This window comes from Lacerta agilis, chromosome 4, assembly GCF_009819535.1.
Source record: "Lacerta agilis isolate rLacAgi1 chromosome 4, rLacAgi1.pri, whole genome shotgun sequence".
Taxonomy (NCBI): Eukaryota; Metazoa; Chordata; class Lepidosauria; order Squamata; family Lacertidae; genus Lacerta; species Lacerta agilis.
Genome location: NC_046315.1, coordinates 2,688,747 through 2,715,198, shown reverse-complemented (window position 1 = coordinate 2,715,198; position 26,452 = coordinate 2,688,747). Strand labels below are relative to the sequence as shown.

The following is a 26,452-nucleotide window of genomic DNA, read 5'->3' as shown; positions in this document are numbered from 1 at the left end:
CAACAAAAAAAGAGACAGAACAAGTGAAAGAAGAGATGACACAAATAAATAAGGTACAGGAAGAGATGTGGGACAATTTGGCCATGATGGAGATGAGACAGAAACAGATGAATTTGAAATTTAGAGGTGTAAAAGAAGAGGCGAATGAGGATATAAAGAAGAAATTAATTGAAGAATTGGCCAAATGGATGGATATAAAAGAAGAAGAGGTAGCCTATACAATCACAAATGCCTTTAGAATTAAAGTAAGATCGGCAAAGGCAAAATCAAAGAAATTCCCAGGGGACTGTTTGGTCATGTTCAATTCCCTTGATATGAGAAATGCTATTTTAAGATTGAGCTACACGAAGAAGTTAATAATTGATGGGAAGCAAATTATTGTGTTTAAGGAGATCCCGACAAGATTGTTACGAAAGAGGAATACATACAAACCATTAGTTGCATTGCTTAAGAAGAAAGAAATTCAACATAGATGGGAATATCCGGAGGGGATCTCCTTTTACTATAAAGATAAAAGATTTAAATTGACAGATGCATTGGAAGTGAAGAAATTCACAAGAAGATATGAAGAAGACCTGGGAAAGATAGGAGCAACCGGACCAGCATCAGGCAACAGTAAGAGTGAGCAGGAGAAGAAGAAGGAGGAGGAGGAGGAGGAGGAGGAGGAGGAGGAGGAGGAGGAAGAGAATCTGGAAAAGTTAGGAGCGCATGGAGGCCAAGAAGAAGAAGAGGAAGAGGAGGAAGAAGAAGAAGCAGAAGAAGACGAGGAGGGAGAAGAAGAAGAGGATATTGATAATAAGAATAATAAATCTTAAAGGTTTTTTATACCAAGAGAGAAGGAAATCATGGCTTTGAAATTAATTTCATGGAATGTGAATGGTCTTAATGATAAAAATAAAAGAAATAGGATTGGACATGTGTTGATTAGGAAAAATTTGGATATAATTTGTCTTCAAGAGACTCATATTGCAAAAAAACATAGACATATTTTAATTAATAAAAAGCTAGGAAGAGAATTTGTTTCCTCCGGTGTCTTGAAGAAGAGAGGAGTGGTATTATACATAAAAGAGAAGTTCGAACCAAAATTGATCTCAAAGGATGAGGAAGGAAGGATTTTAATAGTTCAAATCACGCTGCAAGGTGAAAAATTGTTTGTAATTGGAATTTATGCACCAAATGATAATAAGGCAGAATTTTTCAAAAATTTAGAAGAGAAATTGATGGAATTCATGGATCAGAAACTGATAATGATGGGGGACTTCAATGGGGTAGTGATGCCAGAATTGGATAAATCATTTACAAAGAAGACGGTAAGAGAAGGCAAACTACCAAAATCGTTTTTTGATTTGACGGAAAGTCTGGGAATTGTGGATATTTGGAGATTGAAGCACCCAACTACAAAGGACTTTACTTTTTATTCGGAATCGAATCAAAGTTTTGGAAGAATCGACCATCTCTGGATTACAAAAGAATTGATTAGTAGGGTGTCTAGATGTGAAATAACACCAAGGACGCTGTCAGATCATAATTCGATAGATTTAGAATTAAAGAGTAAAGAGAAAACCCCCACCAGATGGAGAATGAAAGATAATTTGTTTGATGATCTAGAAGTGGTGATCAAGGCTAAGCAAGAAATAATAGACTATTTTAACTTGAATTTATGAAAAGGAACCGGATTGGACGTTGTATGGGATGCAAGTAAAGCAGTAATGAGAGGATTCTTGATACAGAAGAATAGTCATCAAAGAAAAAGAAAAGAAAAAAAGAAAGAAGAAATTTTGACCCAATTAATGATTTGTGAGAAGAAATTGATATTGAAACCAATGGATGTTCAATTAAAACAGAATATAAAAATATTACAAACTCAGTTTTCCACGCTGGTGAATCAAGAGATTGAGTGGAAAATTAAACAGATGAGACAAAAAAGTTTTGAATCGGCTAATAAGATTGGAAAGTTATTGGCTTGGCAGTTAAGGAAGAGACAAAATCAGAATATAATTAATAAATTGGAAATTGGAGATGGAGTAACGGAAGATCCAAAAGAAATTAAGAGAGCCTTCCAAAGATATTATAAAAATTTGTATCACCAGGAGAAGGAGAACATGAAAAAGATAGAGACATACCTTGAAAAGCACAAATTGGAGAAAATTTCAAAAGAGAAGGCAGATATCTTGAATACTCAAATTACTGAGTCAGAAATACAGGAGGCAATAAAAAGAATGAAATTTGGAAAATCTCGAGGACCGGATGGCCTGTCAGCAAAATATTATAAAACTCTCAGTGAGCAACTGATTCCGGTATTGAAAGAAGTAATGGACAATATCTTGAAAGGAGGAAAGATCCCAAGTACCTGGAAAGAAGCATATATAACTCTAATACATAAACAAGATACAGATCGATTAAATGTCAAGAATTACTGACCAATCTCTTTATTGAATAATGATTATAAACTTTTTGCAGATATTTTGGCAGCAAGATTGAAGGGAATTCTGAATGAAATAATCCATAAAGATCAAGCCGGATTTCTACCTGGTCGACAGTTAAAAGATAATGTGAGACATATTGTTGATGTGATAGAATATCTGGAAACCAGGAATGAAAAACCGGCAATTTTAATGTTTGTGGACGCGGATTGGATGGCACTCCTATCTTTGGTATGACAAAATAAAAGCTCATAGAGGATTTTTAAACCATGTGATAAGGAGAGCCATCTTTGAAGTTTGGGAAAGGAATAAGAGACTTCTAGAGAGCAAAACCCCATGGTGGATCTCACCGATTGATGTACTTACTTTAAAGAAAGTCAATATGGAAGGTAAAAGATCCACATATGGGGATTTGTTGATGAAAACAGAAAGAGGTTGGAAGTTAAAACCCTACCACCAGATCGAAGATACTCTTACAGGATGGATGCAATATCACCAGGTGAATAATCTGTTGTTAGAAGATAGAAAGATTGGTTTTGAGGATAAAAAAATCTAGATTACAAATTGAGTTATTAGAAGGTAGAGGTAAATTTTTAACAAAAATGTATGATTTGCTGTTAGAATCGTATACCAAAGATGAGTTGACGAAAGAAGTTATGATAAAATGGGCAATGGATTTTGGGCACAATATTGATTATGATGCATGGACAAAATTATGGAATGAAACTCTGAAATTTACTGCGTGTGTAACATTGAAAGAGAATGTTTATAAGATGATGTATAGATGGTATTTGATTCCAGTAAAATTATCCAAAATGTATAGAACACATGATAAGTCGTGTTGGAAATGTAGAAAAGAGGAAGGAAATTTTTATCACATGTGGTGGACTTGTAATAAGGTCAAGGTGTTTTGGGAATCTATTTACAATGAACTCAAGAAGATGTTTAAGTACACTTTCCCAAAAAAACCTGAAGCCTTTTTGTTAGGGTTGATGGGAGAAGAAATAGCTAAGAAAGACAAAAGACTGTTCATGTATGCGACAACTGCAGCGAGAATACTGCTTGCCCAAAAGTGGAAATTACAGGAGTTACCAACGATTGATGAGTGGCAGACGAAGATGGTGGAATATGCTGAACTTGCAAAACTGACCGGCAGGGTCAGAAACCAGGATGACTCGAGGTTTCAAAGAGATTGGAGTAAATTTGTGGAGTACTTAAGATTGAACAGAGGAAGTTTAAAAACACTGGTAGGTTTGGAATAAACCTTTGACATAGTTTAACATGGAAGCAAATAGACTGCGCGACAAGATTGGACTAGAAAACCTGCTGACGTGAAGGAGGGGAGTCGTAGCTCGGCAGAGCATGGGTTAATGTAATGTGTATTTGATTTTGAATTGGCTGTAATTTGGTATATTTGGAAAATAATAAAAAATTATTTTTTAAAAAAAGGTTGTAAAACATAATAAAATTATAGAAATGGCACAAAGAGTTGACTGGTCACTCAGAAAGTGATGTAAAATAGTACTATTAAGTGAACAAGGCTATACTTATGAAGAAATTGGATGAAAGATTGGGGAAAACTTAAACAAAGCTGGCCTTTCTATATTTTTGAAGAGGTATAAGGAGACTCAGTCACTACAAAATGAGACTGGAAATGGCAGGAAAAAGTGCACAAAGGCAAGTGACGATCGAAGAATGGAGAGACTGTCCCTACATGACAGAAGAAAATCATCTGGGTGTCTACAAGATGACATGGTGAAATGTAATGTGAAGTTGAGTGCAAGGACTGGTCTAAATGTTAGAATTCAAAGGAAAAAGCCATTGTTATCTGTCAAGCAAAGGTTGAAAAGATTAAACCCATGTTAACTGGACAGCGGAACAAGGGGACAGAGTTATTTGGAGCGATGAGACCCCAATCTCTTTGCTTGGTAGTGATGGCATGAAATACGCGAGGAGAAGAATCAGAGAAGATTTACATCCTACTTCCACTACACTGACTGTGAAACACCCAGATAGTGTGAGGATCTGGGGTTGTATGGCAACAAAAGGTGTGGGCAGAATTTGCGTCATTAATGGGGATGTAAATACCCCAAAATGCATGAATGAAATACCTGAGCCCAAACTGAAGCGTTACGCAGGTGATCTTTTCCCAGATAATAATAATAATTTATTATTTATACCCCGCCTATCTGGCCGGGTCTCCCCAGCCACTCTGGGCGGATACTGAAGCATTTATATTTATGTATAGAAATATTTATTTATTTATTTGATATTTCAACAGGATTCAGCTCCATGTCATGTTGTTGCTGTGCGAAAAAGGTGCTTTCGAGACAATCCTATTCCATTGCTGGAATGGCCTGGGAACAGCCCAAACTTTAACCCAATCGGAAATCTATGGAGCCGACTAAAGAAACTTGTCAGTCAGTAGCAACGCGGCAATAAAGCCCAATTAACAGAGGCAATAATTCAGTCTTGGTTTCACATTATTACAGCTGCAGAACTAAAACCTTGGTTCACTTCACAGGAAGACGTTGTAAGGCCGTAGTTAAAGCTAAAGGTTTCCAATGGTTACCAGAGGTTTCACGGTTTTTCTTTATCCCTGTTGTTCATAAAAGTTATTCCATTACATTCTTCATTAAATTATCTTTCCATATATATATTATTTTATGGTATTACTCCACACAAAAGGGGTGTTATGAGCAATCAAACCTCATAAATACACTTTTCATAAAAGGTTTCCACAATTTTGGACAAGAGTGTAAGTTGCTCATTTTAGATAGATAGATAGACAGACGGACGGACAGACAGTTTATTGTCATTGTACATAGTACAACGAAATTGAACGCCATCCCACATTTACAGCCACATATACACATTTATAGGGACGCTGGTGGCGCTGTGGTCTAACCTAGGGCTTGCCGATCAGAAGGTCGGCGGTTCGAATCCCCGCAATGACGGGGTGAGCTCCCATTGCTCGGTCCCAGCTCCTGCCAACCTAGCAGTTCAAAAGCATGTCAAAGTGCAAGTAGATAAATAGGTACCGCACCAGCGGGAAGGTAAATGGCGTTTTCGTGCGCTGCTCTGGTTCGCCAGAAGCGGCTTAGTCATGCTGGCCACATGACCCGGAAGCTGTACACCGGCTCCCTCGGCCAGTAAAGCGAGATGAGCGCCGCAATCCCAGAGTCGTCCGCAACTGGACCTAATGGTCAGGGGTCCCTTTACCTTTATACACATTTATACATTTAAAGCCACACATACACATACACATACATACCATCCATCACGACTCCCCAAACTTTAAAGTTAATGTTCTTTTTATATGGGATCAGATGATTATTATTATTATTTATGTTTCATGTTTATATATGTGTTGGAAGCCGCCCTGATTTGCTGGGGCAACCCAGCCCGATGGGCAGAGCAAAAATAAAAATTATTATTATTACTACAGTGGTACCTCAATTTAAGAACAGTCCTGTTCCGGAAAAGATTAAGTTTGTAAGCCGAGGTACCACTGCATTACTATCATCATCATCATCATCATCATCAATGCTACTACCACCTGAGATTCAATAAGCCTGGCTCTTCTCTGGGATGGATAAATCCAAATTACAAGAGCTGTTAGTAGACAATACAAACAAGCCATTGGCAAAAATATATAAATATTTTCTGGAATATGAACTAAAGGAAGAGGAGGTAAAGAGCGTAATGGTCAAGTGGGCCCAAGATATAGAGAGAAGAATCTATCGAACCCAATGGGATAATTTATGGAATATCAGTATGAAGCTCACAGCCTGCACGCGAATAAAGGAAAACATGTTAAAATTAGTATACAGATGGCACCTAACACCTGAAAAATTGGCCAAAATATACAAATTAAATTCTGATAAATGCTGGAAGTGCCAGGAAAAAGTAGGTAAATATTTCCACTATAGGTAGACTTGCATAAAAATCAGAGAATATTCGAATATAAAATATGAGAAAATGAAAAAGATGTTAAAAATTACTTTTAAGAAAACACCGGAAGTGCTCTTGTTGAGCATGCTTCCGGGAGAAGTACCAGAGGATAGAAGAAATGTTTTCCTTTACTCGTGTGCGGCCGCTAGAATGTTAATAGGACAACACTGGAAAGGAGACGATGTTCCAAGATTACAGGATTGGCATGTAAAGCTGGTAGAGTTTATGAACTTGGCAAGAATGACAGCAGCAATTAGAAATATCTCAAACCAAAAAGTGACAGGAGAATGGAAATATGTAGAGGAATATTTGAAAAAAGGAGTTGAAACAAAACTGGTGATCTGTCTGGAGTGACTCACGCACAGGAATAAGGTAAATATAGTCATAAATAAGAATTTTTTTGAGGAAATATATGCATTGGCATAAATATATGTAAGGAACACGAAGTAGAACTTTAGGAAGTCTTTTAATTTGTAACTTTTACTTCGATTTCTATCTTATTTCCAATCTGGGTAAATGGATGTGAGCTGTGTGATGAAGTAGGGTAACCTACTTTTGCTTTTGCACTTCTGTGATTTCTCTTTTGCACTTCTGTAACTATTCTTGTTTTTTTGGTGTTTTTTGTAATTTCTTAATTTCAATTGTAACAATGTATCAATGTGTGTATAACTATTTGACTATACTTTGGACTATATTTTTAAGAATATCTCAATAAAATTTATTTTTAATTTTAAAAAAACCCTGTAATTTACTGTTTATTATGGGGGTGTTAGGATCCCAGGTGTTATAGGGGGCGCTGTTGAGCTCTGTGAAAATATATGAGGTTGGTCACATACAGGTATTTTTTGAATTTCCAGGCAGATAGGACGATCCCACAGGGAGCCTTACCAAGAGAGGCCACAATCCCACAATTCTCCTCCATGACGTCCTTATGCAGAGCTCTCTGGTCAGGATCCAGCAACGCCCACTCCTCGTCACTGGACTGTGGAGGCAAATGAAGGGATTTCTGTGAGATTAATCAACCTGGTTTCTGCTGCCTTCCAGTCAATGCATGAAGTCAAGGGAATCCTTTGTATCTTGTGAAAAATGGACGCTTGGCTCCAGTGGGAGTCCTCACCCGGGGGTCCTCGGGAGTTGCATCCCACCCCAACCCCCCACTCCCCTGCTTCTGTCTCCTTTTCTTGCACTTGGACTCTCTGCTGCTCTCCAGACAGACTCCTTGGGTGGGATCTCTTTTTCTTTGCTCTGAGGGCCAGGTATGTATCTGGCCAACCCCCTGAGGGCCAAGTGGGTGGGGCCAAAGACACTTCCCCTGAGATTTAGGCAGGTATTTTAGCATTAATATTCTGTCAGATAGCTTAACACACACACACACACACACACACACACAGAGCCATTGATGCCAAGGTCCCTGGAGGCTCAGTGAGTAGCAGCGCCCATTTCCGGCTGCTTTTCCAGCAACAATCCCTTTGGGACAGAGAGGATGTGGTCCTGGGATGCCCTGCTCTGGGTGCGAGGGGATTGCTGCAGTGGCCTCCGTGTGGAGCTGCCCTTGGAGACACTGGGAAACTGGTTTGCAATGCAGCAGCCAGACTATGGGCTGGGATCCCTCCCTTTATTCCTGCCCTTTCTCTCCCCCCTTCCTTCCTTCCTCGTCCACCTTTGGGAAACCCTTTGCCCATGTTTCCTCTGTTGTGCAATGACGCAGAGCGACGTCACACAGAGTTAAAGTCCCAGGGACTCCTTTGTTTGAAGAAGGGAGATTTTGTGGGATCCATTATTTGGGATCCTGTGATCTCCCGGAAGGAGAGCGTTGCAGACCTGGCCCCTCCCTGGCAGGACCCTCTCTCTCCTCCCCCTGCATGAGCAGACCAGGCCCCCCAGGCTGGCCCCCTCCCCTTCTGCAGCCCTGGGACCCCCACCGCCTCCCCACTCACCAGATCCCAGGAGGGGACAGCCAGGCAGCCCTTGCAGGAGAGGGAGGGGCCTGGGCTCTGGAGGACCTGGCCTCCTCTCTCTTGCTTCCTGTCCTCTCTAGGAAGGCAGCTCGGTGCCCTTTAACCCTTGCAGAGCCGAGTCCACCCAGCATTGCCCTCTCTCGGTTGGCAGAACATCGGCTTTTTATTCCTTTTTATGGATTTAGGGGGGGTTACGCCAATGCCCAGATATCCTTTTGGGGGTGAGGCTCTTGGTTGGACTCTTTAACATTTCCCTCTGTTGGCCGGAAACCAGAGGAACAACTATCAGGGAAAAGGGCTTTGCAGGAGGCAAGGAACCTCCTCGAATTCAGGAGTGTTGTCCCTATTTTCAAAAAGGGGAAAAGAGAGGACCCAAACAATTACCGCCCAGTCAGCCTGACATCAATACCAGGAAAGATTCTAGAGCAGATCATTAAGAAAACAGTCTGTGAGCACCTAGAAAGGAACGCTGTGATCACTAAAAGTCAGCATGGGTTTCTGAAAAATAAGTCATGTCAGACCAATCTGATCTCATTTTTTGACAGCATTACAAGCCTGGTAGATGAAGGGAACGCTGTGGATGTAGCCTATCTTGATTTCAGCAAGGCCTTGGACAAGGTGGCCCATGACATTCTTGTAAAGAAGCTGGTAAAATGTGGGCTAGACAATGCTACCATTCAGTGGATTTGTAACTGGCTGACTGACCGAACCCAAAGGGTGCTCATCAATGGCTCCTCTTCATCCTGGAGAGAAGTGACTAGTGGGGTGCCACAGGGTTCTGTCTTGGGCCCAGTCTTATTCAACATCTTCATCAATGACTTGGATGATGGGCTTGAGAGCATCCTGATTAAGTTTGCAGATGACACCAAATTGGGAGGGGTGGCTAATACCCCAGAGGACAGGATCACACTTCAGGATGACCTTAACAGATTAGACAACTGGGCCAAAGCAAACAAGATGAATTTTAACAAGGAGAAATGTATGTAAAGTATTACACTTGGGCAAAAAAAAAATGAAAGGCACAAATACAGGATGGGTGACACCTGGCTTGAGAGCAGTACATGTGAAAAGGAATCTAAGAGTCTTGGTAGACCACAAACTTGACATGAGTCAACAGTGTGATGCAGCAGCTAAAAAGGCCAATGCAATTCTGGGCTGCATCAATAGGAGTATAGCGTCTAGATCAAGGGAAGTAATAGTACCACTATATTTCGCTCTGGTCAGACCTCACCTGGAATACTGTGTCCAGTTCTGGGCACCACAGTTCAAGAAGGATACTGACAAGCTGGAACGTGTCCAGAGGTGGGCAACCAAAATGGTCCAAGGCCTGGAAACGATGCCTTATGAGGAACGGCTTAGGGAGCTGGGTATGTTTAGCCTGGAGAAGAGAAGGTTAAGGGGGGATATGATGGCCATGTTCAAATATATCAAAGGATGTCATATAGAGGAGGGAGAAAGGTTGTCTTCTGCTGCTCCAGAGAAGCGGACACGGGGCAATGGATTCAAACTACAAGAAAGAAGATTCCACCTAAACATTAGGAAGAACTTCCTGACAGTAAGAGCTGTTGGACAGTGGAATTTGCTACCAAGGAGTGTGGTGGAGTCTCCTTCTTTGGAGGTCTGTAAGCGGAGGCTTGACAGCCATCTGTCAGGAATGCTTTGATGGTCTTTCCTGCTTGGCAGGGGGTTGGACTGGATGGCCCTTGGGGTCTCTTCCAACTTTAGGATTCTATGATTCTATGAGTCTCTCCTTCTATCAGCCCTGAGTCTCTGCAGCTTGGGAGACGCCCTTGGTTACAGGACCCAGGAGCCGCCTCGGCCCCAGCCGGCAGTGGGCCAGTTGCTGATGGCAACAGAGGTATCCCCTGCATCTGGAACCAAGGCAGACTCAGGCCCTAGACTCGGCTCAGCTGAGTCTTGTTGCAGGGGAGGCTGAGCAGACTGAGGCTCCTCAGGACCAGGCCCCAGACTTGGTTCAGCCGATGTCCCAGCCCAGGCAGAGGGTCCGGTGCAGGCTGCGACCCCTCCGGTCCCGATCCCGAGTCCCAGGCCATCACAGCTTCCTTGTACCTGCGACGGCCCTCAAGTGCCCTACAAAACACTGACTAGAGTAAGCTTCCGTGGTTTCAGCCTATTACATCAATCCTGGTCCAACGGAACCAGCTGCTAGTCCTGGTCCAATTTAAAGGGCTGGTTTTGACCTATAAAGCCTGAAACAGCTCAGGACAATAATTCTCCAGGACCGCCTCTCCCCAACAGGACTTGACCCAGACTCTGCGTTCCTCATCGGAAGCCCTTCTTCGTGCTTCCTCTGTGAGGGGCCCAGTGGGTGGCAACACAAGAGCAGGGCCTTTTCTGCAGTGACTCTTCCTATGACCTTTTTAATGTGTTCGGAGAGGGGATTCTATTATTATTATTATTATTAATAGTAGTAGTAGTACTATTTGTGTTTTCTGTGATCCTTTGATGAAGGGTGGTATATAAATTAAAGAAATCATCAGCAGAAGCAGCTCAATTGGCTTCTGTGTGTGCCGCCGGGAGGGAAGGGGTCATCTTGTCCTTTGCCTCAGACAGCAAAATGACTTGAGCCGGTCCTCACAAACTTTGCTCCTGCAGGACTTGTGTGTTCCATGGGGGGACGAGCCAATAATCGCTGTGCAGGGTGTAGTCTAGCAAATAATAATAATAATTAATAATTAATAATTTATTATTTATACTCCACCCATCTGGCTGGGTGTTTCCCCAGCCACTCTGGGCGGCTTCCAGCAAAATATTAAAATACAATAATTAGACTAGGACCTGGGAGAGACCAGGGTTCGAATCCCCGCTGAGTCATGAAGCTGACTGGGTGACCTCGGTAGCCAGCCACTGCCTCTCAGCCTAACCTGCCTCACAGGGTTGTTGTTGAAATGAGCTCTTTGGGAGAGAAAAAGGTGGGATATAAATGCAAATGCAATGCAGACAGGCAGAGACCGTCTTATTGCAACAGGCTTTGGTGACTTCTGACTGTTTCTCCTTGAACGATCTGACCCGGACTTGTCATCCAAGGCCCTCCTCTGTGTCCCGCTCTTCATGAGGTTTGCAGCATGACAACACAAGAACGGGCCTTTTCTATGGTGGCTCCCATCTGTAGAATGCTGTCTTCAGAGAGGCTTGCCTGATGCCTCCCTTGCATATCATTATTGCCAGATGAAACCATCCATAGAATCATAGAATCTTAGAGTTGGAAGGGACCCAAGTATCATCTAATCTCAGCAAATATCTTTACCCAGTCCATTAAATAATCTAGGGCCTTTCAAATGTGTGTTGTTATGACTTTTTCTGTGATTGTTTTATTGTGTGTGTTTGTTAATTATGCTACGTAAATTATGCTTTTAATGTGCACTGCCCCGGGAACTTCAGATGACGGGTGGCATATAAACTGAATAAATAGTAACAGTAATGATTATAACAATGCACACACATCTATATTTTTAGCTGTTCATATTTTATTTGTAAGCTGCTTTGAGTCCCTATCAGTGAAAAAAAAGGTGGGATATAAATGTTGAGGTTTATTTTCCTCCTCCCTCCTTGTCCCTTTTCCTTTGTGTGCCAGGTTCTATTTATCAGATGTCAAGGAAATAAAACAAATATCTGACTTTTAGAAAACACCTGAAGGCAGCCCTGTTTAGGGAAGTTTTTAATGTTTAATGTTTCATCATGTTTTTAATATTCTGTTGGGAGCTGCCCAGAGTGGCTGGGGAAACCCAACCAGATGGGCAGAGTATAAATAATGACATTATTTTTATGTCAAAACAAAATAAAATAAAAAATTCCTTCCAGTAGCACCTCAGAGAACATTTCAGATAAAACCACAGCGGATTTTGCTACCAAACTCTGTCATTTTGTCCTTACCCACAACAACTTCAAACTTTGTTGGTCTCTAAGGAGCTACAGGAAGGAATTTTTTAATTTATTTTGTTTTGACTATGGCAGACCAACATGGCTACCTATCTGTAACTGGAATTATTTTTATGTATGTAGGCCTATGTATGTATGTATGGAGGGAGGGAGGCCTGCAGGTATTGTTTTGACTTCAAGTAAGCCACACTGGGATATATATTTTTTTTTGGCTGAACAGCCTGTACAAATGCTCTAAGTGAATAAAATAAAGAAATCCATTGCAAGCAGGACACGACCCCCCCCCCTCCGCTGCATTGGTGCAGTCCGAGCGGAGCTTCGCCACTTGAAGCTGCAACGAGGCCGCGCTCTCCCCTTTCGCCGCCGCTAGAGGCCGCTGCCGGGCAAGCCGCGCGCGCCGGGCGGCCAACTGCGGCGCTCTATTGGCTGCCGGGGGAGGGAGTGGGCGGGGCCGCGGGGCCCCGCCTCCTCCTGCAAGAGGAGCGCCGAGGCAGCCGGACCGACGAGGAAGAGACCAATAGGAAGGGCGGAAAGGGCGGGGGAGACGAAAGGGAGCGAAGGGGGGGGGCAGGCGGCGGCGAGCGCGTGCGTGCGTGCGTGCGTGGGAGATACCACTTGGGGACGCGGGTGGAGAGAGAGAGAGGAGAGAGAGAGCGCGTGAGTGAGGAGCGCAGGCGCGCGCGGCAGGAGGGGAAAGAGGCAGTTCGTGGGAAGAGTCCATTGCAGCCCCGGCGGCGGGGGCGGCGTGCTGAGGAGAGACCAATTCGGGGAGGGGGGTGGGAAAAAGAAGGGAGATTTCGTGGGAGCCATTTGGGATCCTGTGATCTCCCGGAAGGAGAGCGTGGCAGACCTGGCCCCTCCCTGGCAGGCCCCTCTCTCTCCTCCCCCTGCATGAGCAGACCAGCCCCTCCCCCAGGCTGGCCCCCTCCCCTGCTGCAGCCCTGGGACCCCCACCGCCTCCCCACTCACCAGATCCCAGGAGGGGACAGCCAGGCAGCCCTTGCAGGAGAGGGAGGGGCCTGGGCTCTGGAGGACCTGGCCTCCTCTCTCTCGCTTCCTGGCCTCTCTAGGAAGGCAGCTCCGCTCCCTTTAACCCTTGCAAAGCCGAGTCCACCCAGCTCAACCCTCTCTCGCTTGACAAAACCTCGTCTTTTTATTCTTTTTATGGATTTAAGGGGGGCTACGCCAATGCCCAGATATCCTTTTGGGGTTGAGGCTCTTGGTTGGACTCTGAGCCTCTCCTTCCCTTGGCCAGAAACCGGAGGAACAGCTTGCAGGGAAAAGGGCTTTGCAGGAGGAAAGGAATTCAGGAGTGGAGAGAGAGGAGGGGATCTGTGTAGCGGATTGCTCCACGGCGTTGTAGCAGAGAAGAGCAAAAGGTTCTTTAGTGCAGTATTCTTTTAATGTGAGCTATATACATACAAACAGTTCATACAAAGACAAGTAGGACTCACTCTCACACTCTCTCTGACTCCACTCTACACCACCACGCCCTGCTTAACAGGTTCCCCTTTAATACAAGACAACAGCCAATCATCTGTTGGCCCACTTTTGCTGAGTCACTCTGACACAGTAAGATTGCAGGTCTATTGCATCAGCTTCCTTTACTTTACATGAAAGTTCAAGCCTGCAGACTTACTGAGCTACACAACACTCTATGTATCCCGACAATCCGAGGGTCATCTAGTCCGACCCCCAGCAATGCAGGAATCTCAGCTAAAGCATCTCTGCTTAGAAACCTCCAAGGAAGGAGAGTCCACCCCCTCCCAAGGGAGACCTTTCCCCTGCCAAACTGCTCTTAGATGTCCCTCAAGGCAGCGGGTCCTGAGTTTGAGCACTGCTGAAACAGTCACACTGGCTATCAAGGAGGAACCAAGAGAAGTTCAAAATAAATTAATCCTATTCTCATCATAAATGAGTAATACTTTCTTATGCGTGCTTTTTATGCTAATATACAAAAGTATGCCATTTCCCTTTCCAGAAATGCTTAATTGCTGATTCAATGGACTTAAAATGGATGGTTGTTGTAATAATAATAATAATAATAATAATAATAATAATAATTTATTATTTATAACCTGCCCATCTGGCTGGGTTTATTATATTTAGGGAAGCTTTTAATATTTGATAGACTATTGTATTTTAATGTTATGTTGGAAACTGCCCAGAGTGGCTGAGGAAACCCTGCCAGATGGGTGGGGTATAAATACGTTATTATTATTATTATTATTATTATTATTATTATTATTATTATTATTTAAATTGATCAGGCTAGTGGTTAGTGTTCTCCTTTCAAAAGAGGCAGGTGGAATCTCAACGGTTGCTAATAGCATAACATTGAAAGGCTTGTGAAATATGGGGAACTTTTGAGCATCTGCTTGGCATGCAGAATGTCCCAGGGTCAACCCCTGACATCTCCTGCAAGGGCTGGACAAAATCCCTACCTGAAACTCTGATGAGCTCTTGCCAGTCAGTGTAGACCAGGGGTCCTCAAACTATGTCCTGTGGGCTGAATCCAGCCCGCCAGGATCATGAATCTGGCCTGCACGGCCATCTCAGAACCCGCCAAGTGTCCGAGGCTGAAAGCATCTTGCTGCCCGCTCAGTCAGTCCCCATGCCGCGCTGAGCAGGTGGCTCTACCAATGAAAGGCAAGGGGTTTTCGCCCAGGGATGGGGAGTTGTTGTGTTTTGGGTTGAAGAGCGAAGTTGAGGTTGGTGGAGGAGGCAGTGGCGTACCAAGCAGGGCAATGGGGGCTGAGCGCCCCGGGTGACAGCCTGGGGGGGAGGGTGCCACTCGGTGCCACCCCACCACTCCCAGTTCCGCCCGGCATCCCTTCTGGACGGCAGCAGCAGCAACTTTTAAGGCTGCAGCGCACAAACAGCAGCACAGACATGTGTTTGTGCTGCTGTTTGCGCGCTGCAGCCTTAAAGGTTTCCACCACCGCCCGGAAGGGGTGCCGGCTGGTTGCGCCTGGCACCACGGGTGGACTGCGCACATGCACAGTCCCCCCGGATGCTACACATATGTCGTGATGTCAGGGCGTGCACGTGCGCTAGGGAGCGGTGCCCCACCCTGGGGGTGTGCCCCCGTGTTTGCTGTTCCAGGCGGCAATTGGCTCGCTATGCCACTGGGAGGAGGAAAGCAGACTTGGATCGATTTGGTTTCCTTACGTAGACGTTTACTTTAAAGATGAGAGAAGGAAGTATAGTCCTATTTCTGTGACTGGCGCAGCGGTCTTTGCCCTCATGTGATCTACATGCTCTGAAAGTTGGGATCTAATTTGATATTTAAATTTGAAAAGGGTGCAGTGGAACCGGATACTGACCATCTCGTTTGCCTGGTTGAAGGAGGCCAGGATTAGCCCCCAAGGCCTGGGGTGTCCTGGCCGTCTAGCAGGACTTGGAATCCAGGAGAAAACTCTTGGAATAGCCTTGCCAGGTGCTCAGGGACGGACTCACCTGTCCCCATGTCCTTCTCTTTGCACATCCTTCCCCCAGGGGTGAGTATTGGAGAGAACCAGAGCAGGGACTCAGACCTGCCACCCTTGCCCCCACTCTGCACTCTCGGATGTGGAGAAGCCCTCCCTTCCCCAGGAACTGACAGCCTGACTTTTGCCTTTCAGCTGCTGGAGGAAGATCAGCTGTACCTGCTGGAGGTGATTCAGAAGTGCCAGGCAGCTCAGCTCAGGTGGCTCCGAACCCTGAAGTGCTCCAAGCAGGAGACAGTGATGGGTGGTGTGGGGGACCCCCAGGGGGAAGTGGGGGAGGTAGGGGCTTTGAGGAAGGGGTTGTCCGTCTGCCGGAGAGGAGGACCCTGCTGGCTTAGGGCATGGGGAAACATTCCCCTAGAAAGCCAAGCGTGGATAGTAGCAGAACAGGGATTGGGCCCCTCAAACCTGCTCCCCGCTGACTGGGCTCTTTGCCCCCCACTCTGCAGTTGGGGGTGGCTGAGGAAGGATTAGGCGAGGCCTTCAGTGGATTCTTATATTCTCAATTTCTTATTTTGATTCTGATTTCCTTTATTACTTTTATTTGATTGATTTATATTTTCTTTTAACACTTTTTTCATTTATTTTGCATAAAGCAGAGAGCCCCCCCCCCCCCGGTGACAGCTGTTGCTTTTGTTTTGGTTGATTTTCTTGATTTCAGCCAGCTGAGATTCTTGACACGGGTGGGGTTAATTATTTCGTTAAAAATTTCCCCTTTTCATTGTCATTGGCCTTCTGCCCTTCTTAGTGGTCTCTCTGGCTCCAAGGAAGACTCCACCACGTTCCTCTCTCGGCCCCCTTGCACAGACACAAACACACCCCACCCATTGGGGCACCTGGGTCGCTCTCTCCACCCTGATCCTCTCTTCTATGGTCAGGTGGTCCATGGCCCTGTTCAGCTGCCCTGCTGCAAGTCTGGGAAGAGGCCATGGTGATAGGTGAGCAAGTTTGGACAATGAGAGGCTAGGGGGGCACCTCAGGGTGCAGTCCTCTGGCGGCCCCCTGGAAAGAGCTGACTTCCAGGACATCTTGGGGCACTTAGAATCATAGAATCACAGAGTTGGAAGAGACCACAAGGGCCATCCAGTCCAACCCCCTGCCAAGCAGGAAACACCATCAAAGCATTCCTGACAGATGGCTGTCAAGCCTCCACTTAAAGACCTCCAAAGAAGGAGACTCCACCACACTCCATTCCATTACTACATTACTACATTCCAATCATGAGACTCATCCCAGCTTTATCATAGCTTTGAAGGTGAGCTGGTCACCTTTCTCTATAGCCGTGTTTCCAAGTATACCATTGTCAGAAAATCCAAGTCTATTGAAAAATTCACTTAAAAAATTTCATTAATAGCCTTTAGGATTTTATTCCAGAACTCCCTTACATCTGGGCATTCCCAATACATATGGGAGAACCATCCCTTGATTTGTTTACAGTGCCAGCAGTTAGGATTCAATCCTGCTACCATATTAACAAGCTTGGCAGGAGTTCTATACCATTTTAGAAAGAATTTTAATTCCAGCTCTTGGCCGTCTGTGGGAGAGGAGGACTCTGCTGGCTTAGGTTCATGTATCCTGTTTGAAAGTAGACGCATGTGCAACAGGTCAAGAGTGATCTACTGGTCGATCCGCAATTCTGGTACTGCTCCCAGAGAAAAGCTTCAGTTTTGTGATCTATAAATTCCAATTTGGGGTGGTTCAGACTCTAGGGCAGTGCTTTTGGCCAGCAGAGAGTGTCACAGGGCCAACCTACTTTCCCTCTAAAGCAAACTGGGTCTCCAGCAAAAACAGCTGGAGACCCAGTTTACTTTAGAGGGAAAGTAGGTTGGCCCTGTGACTACAACTCCCATCATCCCTAGCTAGCAGGACCAATGGGGAGGGATGATGGGAACTGTAGTCCAGGAGCTGCTGGGGATCCAAGTTTGGGAAACCCTGCTTTAAAGCAACTTTTGGGTTTGGCCTGCAAAGATGGGACCTGTCCACGTTTGTATTTTCTTGTATTTTGTTTTCCTCATGACCTTTGTGCGTTTATTTTTTTAATTTTTTTAAGAGGGCAAATTGAAAGAGAAATGGTATGGCAAATTTGTGGAAGAATAAAAGGTTGTGTTTGGGATAAAAACATGAAAAACAGGGGGGAGTGGCCTTCTCAAATATTTTATGGGGGGGCAAGGCCCCTAGGCCATTAAGAGTTGGTGCCTATTTCGTACACCCACAGGTCTCAGGATGGTTACAACATAAAAAGACAACATAAAAACACAAAATACACATTTTAAAAGGGCATTAGATGTCAATCAGCCAACGGGCTGGTTAAAAAGGTGTAGATCTGCCTGGCTCCTAAAGCTGTATAATGGTTTTTCCGACCTTTGTATGGATTTTTTGATGGTCAGTGAGGTGGGAGCTCCGACTGAAGCTCTTTCCACATTCAAAGCACTGATAGGTTTTCTCCTCTGTATGAATTCTTTGATGGAAAGTGAGACTGTGGCCGCGACTGAAGCTCTTTCCACATTCCACACACTGAAAAGGTTTCTCCCCTGTATGAATTCTTTGATGAGAAGTGAGAGAGGACCTGTGACTAAAGCTCTTTCCACATTCCACACACTGATAGGGTTTCTCCCCTGTATGAATTCTCTGGTGGGAAGTGAGAGAGAAGCCCTGACTGAAGCTCTTTCCACATTCCACACACTGATAGGGTTTCACCCCTGTATGAATTCTCTGATGCTTAGTGAGATCGGAGCTTGTACTGAAGCTCTTTCCACATTCCACACACTGATAGGGTTTCTCCCCTGTATGAATTCTCTGATGCCTAGTGAGAGAGGAGCTATTAGTGAAACTCTTTCCACATTCCTTGCACTGATATGTTTTCTCACCTGTATGTATTCTCTGGTGGGAAGTAAGAGTAGCCCTGACTGAAGCTCTTTCCACATTCCACACACTGATAGGGTTTCTCCCCTGTATGAATTCTCTGATGGGAAGTGAGATCAGAGCTCTGTCTGAATCTCTTTCCACATTCAAAGCACTGATAGGGTTTCTCCCCTGTATGAATTCTCTGATGGGAAGTGAGAGTGGAGCTCTTACAGAAGCTCTTTCCACATTCCACACACTGATATGGTTTCTCCCCTGTATGAATTCTTTGATGGGAAGTGAGAGAGGAGCTATGAATAAAGCTCTTTCCACATTCCATGCACTGATAGATTTTCTTTTCAATGAGATTTTGTTGATGGGAAGTGGAATGGGATCTCTGACTGCAGCTTTCTCCACGCTCCAAATTTTTACGTGGCTTCTCCTCTCTGGGGATTTTATTGTGGTCACCTTTGTTCTCGATTTCCGTTTCATCACAATCTGCAATGGAGACAAAAAGGGATTAGAGCCTCAGGAACAAATGGAGAAGAACTGAAGGGAGTTGGGTGTGTGTTCATTACCTGTGTTGTTTGTCATTAACCAACAAATTTATTATTAGATTCTGATGAGTTGTTGAATGTTGCTTTGTTTGATATACAGTAGTGGTCAAAATTGTGGAAGCCTTTTGGGGGAAAGTGTATTTCAGAGTTTTGATGGCTCCTAACACCACTTCTTTTGGAATAATACCACAAAATTATATATCAATGGAAAGATAATTTAATCAAGAATACAATTCAACAAAGTTTGTTCAATTACCCATATTCTATCAAATGTTATAGCCAAATAACCAGAAAAAGGAAAGCTGGAACGTGTCCAGAGGGAGGCACCAAAATGGTCCAAGGCCTGGAAACAATGCCTTATGAGGAACGGCTTAGGGAGCTGGGTATGTTTAGCCTGGAGAAGAGAAGGTTAAGGAGTGATATGATAGCCATGTTCAAATATATCAAAGGATATCATATAGAGGAGGGAGAAAGGTTGTTTTCTGCTGCTCCAGAGAAGCAGACACGGGGCAATGGATTCAAACTACAAGAAAGAAGATTCCACCTAAACATTAGGAAGAACTTCCTGACAGTAAGAGCTGTCCGACAGAATTACAAGCCTGGTAGATGAAGGGAACGCTGTGGATGTAGCCTATCTTGATTTCAGCAAGGCCTTTGACAAGGTGCCCCATGATGTTCTTGTAAAGAAGCTGGTAAAATGTGGGCTGGACAAGGCTACCATTCAGTGGATTTGTAACTGGCTGACTAACCGAACCCAAAGGGTGCTCATCAATGGCTCCTCTTCATCCTGGAGAGAAGTGACTAGTGGGGTGCCACAGGGTTCTGTCTTGGGCCCAGTCTTATTCAACATCTTCATCAATGACTTGGATGATGGGCTTGAGAGCATCCTGATTAAGTTTGCAGATGACACCAAATTGGGAGGGGTGGCTAATACCCCAGAGGAAAGGATCACACTTCAGGATGACCTTAACAGATTAGACAACTGGGCCAAAGCAAACAAGATGAATTTTAACAAGGAGAAATATATGTAAAGTATTACACTTGGGCAAAAAAAAATGAAAGGCACAAATACAGGATGGGTGACACCTGGCTTGAGAGCAGTACATGTGAAAAGGAATCTAAGAGTCTTGGTAGACCACAAACTTGACATGAGTCAACAGTGTGATGCAGCAGCTAAAAAGGCCAATGCAATTCTGGGCTGCATCAATAGGAGTATAGCGTCTAGATCAAGGGAAGTAATAGTACCACTATATTCCGCTCTGGTCAGACCTCACCTGGAATACTGTGTCCAGTTCTGGGCACCACAGTTCAAGAAGGATACTGACAAGCTGGAACGTGTCCAGAGGAGGGCAACCAAAATGGTCCAAGGCCTGGAAACGATGCCTTATGAGGAACGGCTTAGGGAGCTGGGTATGTTTAGCCTGGAGAAGAGAAGGTTAAGGGGGGATATGATAGCCATGTTCAAATATATAAAAGTATGTCATCTAGAGGAGGGTGAAAGGTTGTTTTCTGCTGCTCCAGAGAAGCGGACACGGGGCAATGGATTCAAACTACAAGAAAGAAGATTCCACCTAAACATTAGGAAGAACTTCCTGACAGTGAGAGCTGTTCGGCAGTGGAATTTGCTGCCAAGGAGTGTGGTGGAGTCTCCTTCTTTGGAGGTCTTTAAGCGGAGGCTTGACAGCCACCTGTCAGGAATGCTTTGATGGTGTTTCCTGCTTGAAGAAGAAGAGTTTGGATTTGATATCCCGCTTTTCACTACCCGAAGGAGTCTCAAAGCAGCTAACATTCTTCTTTCCCTTCCTCCCCCACAACAAACACTCTGTGAGGTGAGTGGGGCTGAGAGACTTCAAAGAAGTGTGACTAGCCCAAGGTCACCCAGCAGCTGCATGTGGAGGAGCGGAGACACGAACCCGGTTCCCCAGATTACGAGACTACCGCTCTTAACCACTACACCCACTTGGCAGGGGGTTGGACTGGATGGCTCTTGTGGTCTCTTCCAACTCTAGGATTCTATGATTCTAAATGTTAGAATTCTAAGGAAAAAGCCATTGTTACCTCTCAAGCAAAGCTTGAAAAGATAAAACGGGGCTAAAACCCATGTTAACTGGAGAGCGGAACAATGGGACAGTGTTATTTGGAGCGATGAGACCCCAATCTCCTTGCTTGGTAGTGATGGCATTCAATATGCCATCTGATGTATGATAAAGTGAATGTTCATAAGGGTTTCTTGAAACATGTAGTAAGAAAATCCCTATATAAGATCTGGGAGAAAAATTTAAAGGTTTTTAGAACCTTAAATACCATTATGGACCGCTCCAGCAAAAGCTGGTTACTCCTTCATAAAAGTTATTGCATTACATTCTTCATTAAATTATATTTCCATTGATATATAATTTTATGGTATTACTCCACTCAAAAGTGGTGTTATGAGCCATTAAACCTCAGAAATACATTTTTCACAAAAGGTTTCCACAATTTTGGCCGCTAGTATGAGTTGTTCATTTTAAAGTTAATGTTCTTTCTGTATGGGATCATATTACCGGTATTATTATCTACTAGCTGACCCGGCCACGCGTTGCTGTGGGTTTTTAATGGGTTTTTTTTAATGATTGTATTGATTTAGTGAAATTGAAGAAGTTCCCCTGTTCAACCTCCATCTGCCCCCTTCTCTCCCCCCGTTTTCAATTACCCTCTTTTCGCGCCCCCCCTTTCAATGGTTTTGTGAAATTGAAGAAGTTCCTCTGTTCAACTTCCGTCTGCCCCTTCTCTCTCCCCACTTTTCAATTACCCTCCTTGCGGCACCCCCCATTTTCAATTGCCCTATTTTCGCGGCCCCCGGTTTTCAATTACCCTCTATTTGGCCCCCCTTTCCATATAAAGTTAGAGCATTTGCTGATGACTTAATTGTCATGATGCAAGAACCACAAAAGAGTATACCAGCAGCTTTAAACACAATAAAATATTATGGCAGAATAGCAGGTCTGAAAGTAAACTACCAAAAAAACAAAATTACTGACAAAAAACCTAACTGTGGAAGAGAAAAAGGAGCTTGAAGAAACAACAGGGTTAGAAATTAAAAACAAGGTTAAATATCTGGGGATTTGGGTATCTACAAAAAACATCAATCTATACAAGGACAATTACGCTAAAACTTGGAAAGAAATAAAGAAAAGCATGGAAACGTGGACAAAACTTCATCTCTCCTTAATGCGTAGAATCACAGTTATTAAAATGAATGTTCTCCCAAAATTGATCTTTTTATTTCAGACAATTCCAATTCTGGGCGGAATGAAATGCTTTCAGGATTGGAAGAAAGAGATTGCAAAATTTATATGGAATGGGAAGAAACAGTGAATAAAGCATCAACTACTAATTGATAAAAAGGAGAAAGGAGGTTTTTCGCTACCTGAATTATATCATACAGCCACAGCGCTGGTCTGGTTTAAAGAGTGGATAACACTAGAAAATATGGACATACTTGATCTTGAAGGCCACGATAATAGATTTGGGTTGCATGCCTATCTGGTATATGACAAAGTGAAGGTCCATAGGGGTTTCTTAAACCATGTAATTAGAAAATCCTTATATAAGATCTGGGGAAAATATAAAAAATTGCTGGAACCAAAGATACCCCTATGGACCTCTCCTGCAGAAGCTCTTGCAGTCAAGAGAAGGAACATGAAAAAAGAATGGCCAACATATTAAATGTTATTAGATTTTGTTGAAGGTAAACCTAGGTTAAAGAATTATGAGGAAATTAAGGACCATTTAACAGATTGGCTTCAATATTTTCTAATAAACCAAAAATTAAGTGTAGACAAAACAGAAGGATTGGTGAATGAAACATCAAAATTTGAAAAAGAACTAACACATAGTAAAGGAAGATACATTTCAAGAATATATAATTATTTACTGGAGTGGGAAGTAAAAGAAGAGCAAGTTAAAAATGTCATGATAAGATGGGCACAAGATCTAGGACACAATATTTTAATGGAGCAATGGGAAAGACTCTGGAGGAAAGATGTTAAATTTACAATGTGCATTAATCTTAGAGAAAACGTGACGAAAATGATTTATAGATGGCACCACACACCTGCCAAACTAGCAAAAATGTATAAAAGCACGTCATCAAGTTGTTGGAGGTGCAAAAAAGAGATGGGGACCTATTTGCATATGTGGTGGAATTGCACAGTTATCTGGGATTTCTGGGACCAAATATATAACGAACTCAAAAAATTGTTTAAATTTACATTTAAAAGAAACGGAAATCTTTCTCTGTGGAACAATACCATTGGAAATAGACAAAAATATAAGACCATTTGTCAGGAAACCCCCCTCCCCACGGTCGGTAGAATCGCGGGAGAGTTTGCAGTATAGAGAACCCCCTGTGCTATTCACCAGCTCGTCCTCCCCCTCCTCCGCCGGAAGCAACCATTCCTCCAGTGAGGAGGGGGAGTCGGAGGCAGGGAGGCGGTGCAGGGGCTCTGACAGGATCGCAGAGCCTCAGCGCCGACGAGATAGTGGGGAACGGGGTCAGGTTCCCACGCTCCGAGGGAGCAGGCAGGAAGGACGTGGAAGGGGGAGGCGGAGGTTCAGAATCCCGCGCCTTTTTTGCTGGACAAAGAACCGGAAGGGTTCATTCCTGGACTCAGCGGAGGGATGAGATGGACGTTTGAACTTTTGCTCCACTGTATATAGCTTTGCACAATAAAGAACTAAAGTTTTTTAGAAGTTCTGCGTTTGGCTATTTACTCATGAGCAACCACTTTTTAAGCGTGAGCGGCTTGGAGTCCAGAAAGAAGAAAGATTAGAGAGCTCTTGGAGTGAGAGACCAAGAGTTCAAGAAAAACAACAAGAGAAAATACAAGAAGTAACAGAGCATAAAGAGAAAAAACTTTATGGGTGCGAGAGACCAGTAGTCCAAAAAGAAGAAAAGAGACACAACCTCGAGAAGAAGAATTTACAAATACAAACGTTAAATTTAGAACCCGGCATGGTAAAAACAACAAAAGAAGACACAGGAGCTGGGAAGAGAGGGAAGATTCGAATCAGAGGACTTTGGGGGAGAGATCAGCGGGGGATGGGAAGAAGAAGGGGAATGGTTAGAATTGCCAGGAAGGGTGTGGGGTGAAGAAAGTTTATTTAAAGGATAACAAGATAATTTGGTGTTGAAAAAGGATTGATTTATAGGACTTACCGACCAGATTGAGTGATTTGTGTACCAGAGAAGGAGATAGTGAATTTTGGATAAATATTAGATTGATGAATTAAATGATCTTTTATAGACTTTAAGATATATGGATAGCCTTGGAAGGGAGAGGAGGTAGTAGGGAAGGTATTGTTAGATTAGTGATACGTAATTAGAACTATTGGAGTAAAAATTAAAAATACTATCTTCTGTATGATGATGGGTTACAGATACTAATAAAAACCATATATAACCAATAAAATGAGCTGAATCGGGATTCGGCACAATTAAAACAAGAATAAATGAGATCTTAATTATGAGGGGGCACTGTGGCTACCTTCTCCGTTGTCTGGGTGTTCTGGTCTGCCAGGAGGAAAAACAGTATGTCCTCGGGCGAGCGGCCTGGAATGGCGAGTATAAGCGGCATGATGATCTCTTCCCTCAAGTCTTTATATAAGGGGCAAGACAGGAATACATGTGATACAGTCTCCACATTACCGACTCCACAGGGGCAGAGTCGATTCTGGAATGGTGTTTTTGAGAATCGGCCTTCAAGAACAGCGGAAGGTAGCATATCCAATCTGGCCAATGTAAAAGCTCGTCTATATTTTAGAATAGTTAAATTGGACAGGTATGCCGCCTGGGAGTCCAGGTAGGAGGGGGGAAGATGAATGTACCATGCACTGAATTTCTTAATGATGGCCAGGTTATTTTGCTGTTCGATATTCTTCAGGCGCTGTTTTATGAGGCTTTTTGCCTTGGATAGGCCCATTGTGAGTAAATGCTGTGCATGCAAGCCACACGAGAGGAGTTTTTGGTGTACAGCCTTTTCCCATAAGCTTTTGTGTACATCCCGTGTGACTAGATGCAATAGCCCAGATGGATTTAGATTTAGACGGAGCCAGTAATTTAATGTTCTTTGCCAAGTCCGTGTTTCAACAGATGGAAGACTGGCCTCAAGACGTAGAGCCGCATTTGGTGCGCATGGTGGAACGGCAAAGATCTGTCTTAGAAATTTTGATTGGACCGTTTCCAGGATGCTACACTGATTCCCCGTCCAAATTGGAGCCCCGTGGAGTAATTGTGCCAGAGGTTTTGCTTGGAATACCTCTAAGGCTGCTGGGATATACCTGCCTCCCTTTGTATAGAAAAAGCGCGACAGAATCTTAGCGCTTTGGGATGCTTTTTCACTGGCATATTTTTGATGTGCCACCCACGACCCTGTTGACTGGAAGACTGGTACCACTGATTAAGCTGCTCTGCTCTGCAGCGAATGTTCGAAGAAGAACTAATTGGGGAGAAAGACTTACAGAAGCCTCTGCACCGTCAAAGGTGAGAAAGCCAGATCGTAGGTGTAAACTGGTGGAGAGATACTCTTTAATAAGACAGCCAACAGTATCACGGCTAAAGACTTAAAACTGTAAATCTGAAATAAAAGAGACCCCAGCAATTGCTACCAACTATTTACTCTCTGTTCCCTACCCTCCGCCCCCTACCCAAGATGGTCCTCACCAGAAACTGGCCCATAGTGAGTGCTGATAGTACGGAAGAGCAGGGTGACCCGTTGCAGAACCAGGTACAACAGATTTGCACGGACCTTCTCAATATTAAAAACTTTTTAGCAGTAACAAATGGGTTACTCCTGACGCTTGTGGACAATTTTAAACAGACAGATAGAGCACCAGATCACGTCCCTGAGGCAGATGATGGTGTTGTGATATTATGACATGACGAGCTGCGAACGCTGCAGCAAGGTCACAAGACTCAAGAGTCATGTTTCCACTCTGTGTGAAATACACTGGGCATACCAGCTCCCACACATGTGATGTCATTGTAATTTACTGTTGTACTCCTTACTTTCTGTTTTGCATCGGAGATGCAAGACGCTTTAATAGACAGCTCTGAATAATGAGCTGGCTACGCAGAGGCATTCTGCTCTTTATCTACAATAAAGTAGGTTTTAGCCTTACTGGCTGATGCGTGTTGTTTTTCAAGCTGGGAAACAATCGCATATTACATTGTGCCCCTGGACTCCAGAAGCCAGAGGGCACGGAAGCTTCGTCCGCCTTTGGGGTCAGTCTCTCAGCCTGCCCCCGCGGGAAGTTTTCATAACAGCTGGAACCCATACATTATGCAATGT

At 43.9% G+C, this 26,452-nt stretch overlaps 1 pseudogene; it reads right to left on the bottom strand.

The window, feature by feature from the left end:
- The window catches only part of LOC117045114, a 61,741-nt pseudogene extending 35,752 nt beyond the window's left edge, over window positions 1-25,989 (bottom strand).
- Window positions 25,990-26,452: the final 463 nt, after the last annotated feature.